At 38.8% G+C, this 12,109-nt stretch overlaps 1 pseudogene; it reads left to right on the plus strand.

The window, feature by feature from the left end:
- The first annotated feature begins 7,885 nt into the window (after positions 1–7,885).
- Positions 7,886–10,831, plus strand: LOC149236315 (putative inactive purple acid phosphatase 2 pseudogene; annotated as a pseudogene).
- The last annotated feature ends 1,278 nt before the right edge of the window (positions 10,832–12,109 follow it).

The raw sequence follows: 12,109 nt of genomic DNA on the forward strand, positions 1-12,109 counted from the left end.
AGTTGTAACCCCTATGAAAATAAATTGTAAATTGTTTTTCGTTATTTTGATCTAAGAAGGGTAGGGAGAATATCAGGCGCAACTGCGAGGAAAATGTCAAAACTCTAGCCCAAGATTTGTTAAGGACAGGGAGAGGTAGTGCCTTTGGTGGTGTCCTGGCTCAAGGTCAAAAGAAGGTTCATCAAGTACACTATCTTATCATCTACGACTATCTGATATAGTACAAATTTTGAGGGATTAAGATGATTTCTCATTGACTTCTATTATGATGTTGTTCCTTAGGGTATTGTTCATAGATTCGTCATCCACCACATAATATGTAAACTCATTATTTTAAAAATATTTCTTTCGAGGCACGTAAATATCAGAATTACTTTGTTAGCACATCAACGTTATGAAAGCCACAAGTGTTTCTCTCATGACAATCCATGTCAATAGGTTTGGTATCAGTCTTTGTTACATGTTTTCACCCATTGCCATCTCTTTTCATCTAATATTGTTTTCAACCATTGCCGATTAATTGCACACATCCTCAAAATTTTCAAAAGGTAAAATCATTCGATCAAAAAACAAGATGGCGAGTAGCAAGATTCAATGCGAAAGGGTTTTCCAGCTTATGAAAAGAAATAGTGTCGGGAGCCCACATCGCAAATATTACCAATAGTTATTATTTTCCTTTTCAAATCTCTGTGTATGTAGGTGCCTTATATTAGTGTTTTTGTGAAGCATATTTTGGTATTGGGGAGACCTACGAATGTGCCTTTTTATGTTTTTTGTGTTCTTTTCAAGGGTGGAAATATCCCAAACACCTAGCAAAACAACTTGGCTAGTTTGAAAATCCAAAAAAATGTCGTGTTAAAGGTGGGAGATGGCTAATCTTGACAATCATTCTTCATTTCAATGAAGTGGGCAGTTGAAACATCTTTAACACGATAACTTCTTATATCTCGTTGCTTCAAGATTGTTAATGTCATTATTGTATGAATGTTTAACATATTTTAACATTTAACAATCGATGTTTCTAGAGCCTCTTAAAAACCTGTATTTTGAAGGGCATATGGATAGTTTATAAGTGTTTTCTTAAAAATAATCTAGATCATATATTCAAAATGTCATTTTTGGTCTATGCTCCTAAGGAAATCTCTCATGGAATGTGTTTCACTACCTGTGGGCTTGAAATTTTCATTAATTGGGAATGTGTTTTCATCAATAGTGGCTTTGAACATGTCATTAATCTTTAGAAAACACACAAAATTAATTGGGAATTTGAGAAAATATAAGGGGGAAATGTTTATTGTTTTCAATAGGCTTCAAATTTATATTTTGTTGATAATAGTAATGACTTTTAGGCTATTTCTTCAATTTTTATGTGAAAACCTTCCAGGGAGAGCTTATAAAACAATTTTGGTGTTGCTTTTCACCTTGCAATTCCATGGATTGCCCAAAACGCTTGGTTTCTTATCTTGTGCTCCAGATTGACATGGTATGGTATGCTATCTGAAAAGATGGACACCCCAACATGCAAGCGCCTTTTGGGAATTTTTTGAGTCCCATGTCTCACATTAAGAGGCATATAATGTTAAGCTTTGAGTTGGGTATTTTATGCTTTGGATGTATTGAGGCATATAACGTTAAGCTTTGAGTTGGGTATTTTATGGTTTGGTTGTATTGTTGAGCTTTGCTATTGATGAGATCCTGATCTTTCAATGGCTTCCAGTTCCTTAGAAGACATGGCTTTGCCTATGCTACAAAGGATATTGTTTAGGGTAGACCATTTTCTTATAAGATTTCCACCAAAAGAAGATGATATGGACTATTTTAATGTGAAACCATTCCCTATACATGAACTACCTATGGATTAGATTTATGAATTTCTTACATGCGAAGCTTTGGACTTTACCAAATGTTGTGTTGAAAGTACTTGAACCTAATAATATTTCAACTATATATAGTTTTTAGGTCTTTTTGGGCAAGAGCATGCCATACTTTGCATATTTGAAACCTATTCAAGCTTTGGTGGATGAAGATTGTTTGGTCCAAGTCCAAAGAACGGAGTTATGGCTCTAGTGGTTACATGATGTCATGGACATTCTTTCATAAGATATTTGAAGTTTGTACCACATTCATGGATTTCAAGTATATGTACAATGTGAAAAGAAATGGATCTTAGTTTTATGCAATTGATCGACATTTTTTAGATGTTGCAATTGGAAATGCAAATTAAATTTATTTGATAGCATTTTACTTAAATATTGGTTTTACTTATTTCCATATTCCCACTTATCTTATCAACGTTCCTTTGTACCTCTCTCATAGGTAATATTTTAGATTGCAATCTTAAATCTTAAAGGAAAAGGTGTTGCTTCACACCCGTAGATGACATAAACCCGTGGAAGGCACGCGATATCAACAATTCAATTGCCATCCACTCTCATTCACCAGTTTGAGTTGTGACCCAAGGTGTCAGAGTTCGAATGCGTATTAGAGATTTTAATCGCAAAATTTATGGATTTGAAGGTGGTATTGGTAATATTTTTTTCAGAAAGAAAAAGCATGATGTATTATATAAGATATATAATGGACAGATACATTTTACAGATAGATCTTCATAGGGGCTATTTTAGCCGACTTTGGATTTTCAGAAATTGACCAGCCCATTGAGTTGACACAAGTTGTTGTCAAAAAAAGCATGATAACCAGATACATTGCTAAAATAGAAGCATAAAGATCTCTCCAAAGAGAGAAACAATATTCAGAAACTTGTTCAAGGAGATTCCAAAATTTCTTCAGGCATAATCAGAGCTGTATGGAAGAAAAGACCAAAAAAACTAAAGCCAGATGCAAAACTAAAAACAAAAAGATTTGAAATTAAGAGCCTGGCAAGGAAAAGTCCTGGATAGAGAAAATTTCCTCGCCATATTTTACCTTCATGTACCATATACCTTGCTCCAAAAGGAGACCTTCCTTTGATAAGGTATCCGCTTGCTGATTCTGTGATCTAAAAATGTGCTCGATGGAGCATCCATCCAATTTCTTCCAAAGGAACTTGATTCTATCCAGCCAACCTGTAAGGAGAGGGCTGCTGATTTTGGAGCTATAAAAAGGGTCTCTTTCACCTCTAATTACCTCACATTAATATGTCAATCCGGGAACGTTTTGTTATTTCAAAGAGTGTCTCAGTCTGAGGCTATCATTTTCCAGAGTAATGCTAGTAGTACAGTGTTCAGAAATACAAGAGTAAATTGATGCTTGTTTATGGCTAACTACTTTAAAAGATTAAACCACACATTCAGAAAGCTAAGCAATTTATCAGTCAAGGGTTCAGTAGCAGTAACTCATCCCTTTGTAAACTGATGGAACTAAGGTAAATTGGAGAAAAGATCATGGATCTGGGAGCCAGACAGTAAATGTCAACGCTCACTACAGCCTGAGATCGTTCTTCACACCAAAATAACAATTGGAAAGAAATGAAACAGAAAATGAGAAATAGGGCAGCAATCAAGAAATAGAACAACAACTCTGAAATGGAACAGCAAATCTGAAATGGAACAACAAATCTAAAATGGAACAACAAATCTAAAATGGAACAGAAGTTAAGAAATAGAACAACAACTAAGTCTAACAAGCAGTAACCCCTTGGTCTATAAGATCAAATGCACTAATCGTAATCTACAATAATCAAACGGCAATCCTTCACTCTTAAGGACTGATTGAACAACACACCAAAATGGAATGGCTCAGATTAATGATGAATTAAGGAACAACACTCCAAAATCATATATGCACACGACAACCCTAAATAGTAACCCAATCTTGGTAAACCAATTATCACTCTTCAGCTATAAAAGATTACGACTGCGTTTCAGAATGGAACAACAATGTCTATAAATACAACAATCGCAAAGAACATAATTGCTAAGATGAATTCCGTGATAAGTGTACAGCACAGAGGCTCTGTAATTGAACAACAACAATATTCCGTAAAGACTAACGGTATTGTATCAACATTCAGAAGAACAGTGATTCGTTGCAGAGTCAATACAATAAGTCTGCCTTTAGAACTCTTACTGAATTAAAAATACCAGATCATGTAATGTAAAATGTACAAAAACGCATCAGATTACCAAATAACATCGATACGCAAACCACGCATGAACCAAACATAATGATACATAAGCAAGTGTCTTCCAAGGCCGGGCCCTTAGCCTCCAAGGGTACACCGCTCGAAGTTACTCCAAACTCAGAGATGAAATAGTAACCAAGTTTGTATTAATGCATAAAGCGAAATTACAATGGATCAGTTCTCGGAAAGATGAAGCCTGGCCGGAATAACCAGGAGGCAGGAGAAAACAAGCTTTATCTTTGTTTTTTGAAAGTTTCAGAACGAAACCTCAGAGCATCCAGTGCAACAACAATATATCTCAAAAACACACCACCATGAACCAAATTTGAAACGGATGTCTTGACAGGGTTTGTATATTCCAAAACAATTCTTTAATCTATCAATGGAAAACCACGACCAGACCAAATTTACAGACCTTAACATAAGGATTTGAGCATAAAACCAGGAAAATAACAGGCCGAGGGAAGGTAAATTCAGACTTCTAGCAGAAACGGAATTCAGACAGAAAATTGAAACAGTAATTCAGAGTTCATAACTCATATGAAGTCTAAAAATCCTTTTTTTCCCTAAATTTACAGCTTCCATACAGACAAAAAGTCTATCATTTTATGATATATTATGGTAAAAAAGACTGACCTGTAAAGCAGTGAGCGTTTGTCTGAGTGAAGAGCACCGCCAAACCGAGCAGGAAGCCTGAGCCGAGCGATACTCCACAAAACATAAAGTTTCAGCACTATCTGGCCATTACTCTCGCTCAAAAAGAAAACTATAGACCTCGCCAACCAAAATGTTGATTTTCTCCCAGAGCACTTTGCCAAAGGATGAGATGGGACGAAAACTAAGCAGGGGACATGCAACAAAATGGGCCAAAGGTTCCGGGAGAAAACTATAGACTCAAGACAAAGGAAAGTTGGCTAAGCAGGAAAGACAAAAGATAAGTCGAGAATTTGAGCTGACTGAAATTCACAGCGTTAGTGAAAAATGGCGAGAAAGGGAATGTCCGAAACTTGCAAACCCCGCGTTTCCTTGGACAAAACACATTTTCTGAGAGGATAACACGTCTGAGCCTACAAACCAAGCATCAACCATGTCTGTGCACGTAGCCTTTTGTCTTGAAGCTCCTCTGTTTCTGAGAGGGTGACACATCTGAGGCTAAAAAAACCAATCTACAACTCTTACTATGCACGTAGCCTTCATGCATCCGCCCTTTGATTGTTGTAGCTTCAGGTCTTTCTGCTATTGGACAGAAAAAAGCAAGCACTTAGTTCTGATATGTCGGTCCGCAGTGCTCTCCACTAGGCGCCCCTTCCCCTAGTGATAGCCTTTAAGGTGGTATTGGTAATATACAATAATGATTTTTGATATTATATAAACAAAGTTTTTAAATATGTTAGGAGTCTTTATTTGTAAAGAAAAACGGGAAATGGTGATATTGAGAAAATGAAAACTGTCATTTATATTTGAGATAAACGTCATGCATTTAAAATGGTTAATAAATTGAAGTCACATATAATTTTTATGTACTTTTTCACTTAAATTTGATGTTCTATTAATTATTTATGGTTAAGTTTTTTTATTAAATCTGATATATTATTAAATTTGATTTATTATTAATTATTTATATGGTTTATAACATTATATTTACGCCGTAAGGCGTTCCCTCTGAGAGGAACTCCCCTCTATGCTGCGCTGGCTCGTTATGGGCCTTTAGATCGATTGTTAGACGATGGAATAAACTCCAGCCATTAGATCGTCCTTCCATCCTTAAGACAGTTGTCACTCAATGATGGGCCTTAGAGATCACGGTTACAGCATCCTCGCCTTGGCCATGCGCATCAAGTCCCCTGAGCTTCTGCGCCTGCAAAACCTCACCATCTTTACTCTCAGCGACGATTCCGTTTTCTCGAGCGAAGGCCAAGAATTTTCGAACAATGTGAGGTACCATGTGGTTCCCAACATGAGGCTGCCTTTGGCAGATCTGGCGCAGCTTCCGGCGGGCACAAGACTGAAGACTCTCCTCCAGGGGCAATCGCTGGTTGTGAGCGACAGCAAATCCTTCTCTGTCAATTATGTGGGTATAAAGATTGCGGATGTTTTCAGCAACAGATGGATAGTCGTGCATGAGATTCTTCGGCCGCTCATAAGCTCTGTGGATGATGGAGTGGGCTCCAGCGACAGCAGCGAGATTCTTCGGTCCCTTTTGATGAGCTCAGAGGATCAGATGGGGTTTTACAGAAACAGCAGCACTGGTGATCATCATGAGTAGTAGTAGGTCAATAAGGAGCTAAAGATTCTTTTATTTTAGTTGCTGTCTGTGTATTTGTGATGTATTTTGCCTTTGCAATTTGAGTACAGTGGTATCCATGAGAAATCATGTCCAGGAAGCAAGCAATTAAATGTCTATGAATGCAGCATGTTATGTTCCTCTATCAAGAAGCCACATTTTGCTTGAACTGTAATGGTCGATTTCTTATTTGCTAGGGATGGTTGATGTTTCCCACAAGACGTACATGGCTGTACTGGCCATATGCTTTCTGCTGATATACAGGCTGGATTGGGACTAAACAAAACTATTTCTGAAAACATTCAGAATCTTGGATGTGAAGGCTGAATTTAGAGGCTGGGATTTGTGACAGATGACAAGAAACTTTCTTGAGAAGGCTGTGTGAATGCCCAACTCAGGTTGAGTAACCTTCAATAGAAGTATGACTGTTGCACTTGGTTAAAGAGCTACTTTTCCACTATCCATAACAAATATTCCATTCATGTCTTATTCTTAGGCTTAAAGTTCTTTTTATAACAAAATTTCACCTTTTGCGTTAATTAAATTGACTGCCTATTAACATAATTTGACTAATTTACTGATTATTTTTCTTTTAACTCCCACTTTTTTTGTTAATTAGTCTGACCAACAAAAGTAGACTGAGTTATTGATCAACTAATGTTGAAGCTGATTATCCTAGAGTGTTGTAACAGTCCCCTCTCCTTGAATTACTTTGCCCCAAAGCAATTGTAGTGTTGGGTGTTGTAGAATATCTGGGCATTCCCATGTCACCTTTTCTACTGGTAGATCTTTCATTGAAGGAGGAATTCTGTTAGCACCTACAGTGCCTACAGAAATAAAATAGGCATACTTAATCAACTGACCAATCACTACATAAATAGATTTCTTTCTTCTATCTCATTGCAATCCACAGGGCAGTTCTTGGAATACATTTGCAAATTCATTCAGTGGCTGTACATCTTTTTGCATTGTTGTTTCAAGAGTCTTAACCCTACCATGCCAACCCTTCATTGAAGTACATAGGAAAATGGGACATAGTTCAATTGTAGCAAGTGTTTGGACTTTATTTGCTGAAATCAGTCTGTTGCACTCAATTGCAGTCCTTCAACAATAGTCAGCTATTATCCTTAATTTTTACATATGACCTCCAGTTTCATGTGGACTTGGCCCAGAGTCTTCAACCATTGAATGCCTATGACCTCATCAACCCTGCTAGTGTCACAACATAAAAATTAGAGTTTAATTCATAGACGTGCAACTGCAATTCCATTCCCTTGATCATCACCCTGCACTCCATCATAGTATCATTGACGACCATTATTTGGAAGTTTTGTGATCAGACATCTTTTATGCTCATGGATGTCCTTCAGCTTTTCATCTATAAATTGAAAAGTATTATTAGAATCTTTGAGGCTGCCACATTTCTGTCCTTAGTTTCCATTTTATCCTCGTAAGTCTGGTATTGAGTAATTCCCTACATGACAACAAGGGAGGCAGTTTGTTTTGTGGTTCTTGGTCTTCTTTATCCATTGTGTGCTCCTGTGGCTGTTTGTTCGTCTTGGTTGCTATCAGTTGTTTCAGTATAAATATCTACAATCTCAGTCATATGAATCTTTCCAGAAGCCTTGCTTTTGTGTCCCTTGGACCAGGTTTCTTTCCAAGTGTAGCAAAGCCCCTTTGAACGCAGATCAAAGATTCTTAGGGTCCAAAAATCTAGCTTTTGATGGGCTAATATTCAAGACAAAAGAGAAGTTGGATTTTTCATTACCCTAAGAGTCTACTTTTGATGCTATGGGAAGTTTGGAAGCTGAACTAGTTGCAATTTGACTCATAACAACTTTTGAATAGGCGCCTCCAAGGTACTGGGCTTCAAAGCCTTGACATAACCCCTAATGGACTCCTTTAATCCATCGATATACATATCAACCACTCGTTGAGGGGAGATCCTTTGAACAAAAAAACTTGCTTTATGAAACTCTCTCAAGCACTCCTTTTATAGCATGTTGCTTCCAGTCCAACTCTGGTTTTGGTTGATAATATTGGAAATTCTGTTTCTGGTTTGTAATATTGGGATTCTGGTTCTGATAACCTTAGTTTCAACGGATTTTATTTCAGAATATTCCAATATGGAAGGAAATAGGAATAAACAAGAGATATTTCCCCACCCCTTTAGTTGCAATCAAAAGTTCATCACAAAACAAGTGGGGAAGAACAGGAGGGATTTCCCAATTTCAAAGAGGATCATAAGCATTGGAGTTAAAAGAAACGAGTCTTACAGACTAATGCAGAGATACCTCGTAGCCAATTTACACAGTTTTCTATCAGCAGGCTTTGTTATACTTTTCTGATGATGAATATGAGAAACAAAGAAAACCGCTGACAACGTGATTACTTGATTCTTTTACTTCTCTCTTTTGAGAATATATTGGCCCGGATTTTCTATAGATATGCAAGAAAAATGTCCACATGAAATGGTTTGACTCCTCTATTCACTGGTTTTCTTCACTTTTTTCTCTTTTGTATTTGGCATGAAAATTTGAAGATTGTACGTGTCTGATTTGAAAACCCCTAAATTAGGCCATAAATCCTAAATAACTCCATTTGTTTTGAACAAGTTTAGAAACACAGCTTACGGAATTTTCTGTTTCGTGGACAATATTTCCCATTTTTTGTGATTATGGTTTCAATAATCCTTTCAGTATTGTATAAAAACAAATATTTCGGAAGTCATGTGGTTATGTATTTGTAAATGAAGTGAGCGTCGATCAGTAAATGCGTTTTCTGCTAATTACTACTATTTTTTATTTTATGTTGTGTTTTAGACCTAAGTCTCTCATGTTGAGCTCAAAGATAAAAAAGTTATGTAACAGAATGTGTGCGCACCATTTATATGACAGGTCGGAAGCGATGAGGGTGGCTGGAGTTCAATTCAGAGTTTTGTTTCTTTAGATAAAGATTCAGACGAAACTATTGCATTCCTCTTTGGTGATTTGGGAGTCTCTGTACCTTACAAAACTTTTCTCTGGACCCAGGAAGAGAGCAAGCGTACAGTCAAATGGCTAAAGCGCGACCTTGAAGAGCTTGGGGATAAACCTACATTTATTTCTCATATTGGTGACATCAGCTATGCCAGAGGCTATGCATGGCTATGGGATGCATTCTTTACTCAGATTGAGCCTCTTGCATCCAAGGTTCCTTATCATGTATGCATGGGAAATCATGAGTATGACTGGCCATTACAGCCGTGGAAACCTGAATGGTCAACCAAAGTGTATGGAACTGACGGAGGTGGTGAATGTGGGGTCCCTTACAGCTTAAAGTTTCAGATGCCCGGTGATTCTTCTTTTCCAACTGGAAATGCTGCCCCATCAACAAAAAATCTCTACTATTCATTTGACTTGGGAGTTGTACATTTCTTGTATATGTCCACTGAAACTAATTTTTTACGAGGAAGTGATCAATATGCTTTCATAGAGCAAGACCTGAAAAAGGTTGATAGAAACAAGACGCCATTTGTAGTATTTCAAGGTCACCGTCCAATGTATACCACTGACAATGCAGTCAGTGAACGGCCCCTACGAGAAAAAATGATTGAACACTTGGAGCCTCTGCTAGTTAAGTATAGAGTCAACCTGGTCTTATGGGGCCATGTTCACAAGTATGAGAAGTTTTGTCCAATGAAAAACTTTTCATGTGGAAGCATGGACAGTGAAGCTGATCTTCCCATACATGTTGTAATTGGAATGGGTGGACAAGACTGGCAACCAATTTGGGAACCTAGGCCTGATCACCCAACAGATCCTATCTTTCCACAACCTGTTAGATCTCTTTACCGAAGCAACGAGCTTGGTTATACAAGACTATATGCAACTAGGAAAACATTGACACTTTCCTATATTGGGAACCATGACGGACAGGTCCATGATGTTTTAGAAATACGTTTGAAAGGTATTTAGAAATCTTCTAACTGGATTTAGTTTATGAAGGCGGGCAGCTTATTCCTGGTTGGAGCTTTACTCGGTTTTATTGGTGGATACCAATTCTACTCCAAAAGAGACGTGTTCAACGGACAGGGCTGGAGAGCGTTGAGCATTTATAGATAGCATAGAAGACGAAGATACCATGCTAGCATAAAAAAACCCTACCAAAACAGGTTTTCTGGATGGGTACCTATTTATAATCTAGAAAAGAAACATGATCAGTGGACAGGGCTTAATGCTTATGAATCCTAATGCATATCATGCCATGAGAGCATGGAAGATAAAGTAAACTATATTACTATCCAAAAGCCATCAGAAGCAATTAATAGACTGCAAATACTATGGTTATAACTTATAATGTAGCAGAGAAAAGCAAGTCAGTTGGCCACGCTGAAGCATTTTTATCAAATAATTCCTCTAATAGCTATAGAATTCTCTTAGCCATATCTACATGAGACATTGAAATTTTGTTGGGGCTCTCTTCTTTTGAATGGGTGTGATGTAAATAATGTGTAGCAACAACAGTGTATAGACTCTACCCACTTACTCTTGAGCTTTTGCCCCCACTCTGCATATATTTACGCCGTAAGGCGTTCCCTCTGAGAGGAACTCCCCTCCATGCCGCGCTGTCTCGTTATGGGCCCTTAGATCGATTGTTAGACGATGGAATAAACTCCAGCCATTAGATCGTCCTTCCATCCTTAAGACAGTTGTCACTCAATGATGGGCCTTCTCCCACCACATCGCCAAGGGCCTCTTCACCTACGCCGATCTGCAAAAGCTGCCCAACGGAACAAACCTGGAAGCCATTGCCGCCCACTGCAGCCTCGTCGTCACAGGTAATTCTCATGGAGGTGGCCGCCAAGATTCCATCTCTCCCTCCACTCAGATGTCGGCCGAGTATCATCCAGTGTACATTAATGGAGTTCTTGTCTCGCATCCTGACATTCTCAATGACGGGCTGTTAGCGATCCATGGCGTCGACAAGCTGCTTCTTGATCTTGATCTTGATCACAGTAATTATGACACAACTGCGGGAGCCCCTGTTCCTGCAATGATGTCACCATCACCATCATCATCAGCTACTCCTGGTCCTGATCATCCCCTGAATGTCATAACGCCCTTCATGCTGCAAGATGCAGCGCTCAGTCTTAGAGATCGCAGTTACAGCGTCCTCGCCTTGGCCATGCGCATCAAGTCCCCTAAGCTTCTGCGCCTGCAAAACCTCACCATCTTTACTCTCAGCAACGATTCCATTTTCTCAAGCGAAGGCCAAGAATTTTCGAACAATGTGAGGTACCATGTGGTTCCCAACATGAGGCTGCCTTTGGCAGATCTGGTGCAGCTTCCGGCGGGCACAAGACTGAAGACTCTCCTCCACGGGCAATCGCTGGTTGTCACCATCATCATCAGCTAGTCCTGGTCCTGATCATCCCCTGAATGTCATAACGCCCTTCATGCTGCAAGATGCAGCGCTCAGTCTTAGAGATCGCGGTTACAGCATCCTCGCCTTGGCCATGCGCATCAAGTCCCCTGAGCTTCTGCGCCTGCAAAACCTCACCATCTTTACTCTCAGCGACGATTCTGTTTTCTCAAGCGAAGGCCAAGAATTTTCGAACAATGTGAGGTACCATGTGGTTCCAAACATGAGGTTGTCTTTGGCAGATCTGGTGCAGCTTCCGGCGGGCACAAGGCTGAAGACTCTCCTCCACGGGCAATCGC

Source organism: Pinus tabuliformis, chromosome 8 (assembly GCF_031772625.1).
Source record: "Pinus tabuliformis cultivar Carrire ecotype Pingquan chromosome 8, CPIR1, whole genome shotgun sequence".
Classification (NCBI taxonomy): Eukaryota; Viridiplantae; Streptophyta; class Pinopsida; order Pinales; family Pinaceae; genus Pinus; species Pinus tabuliformis.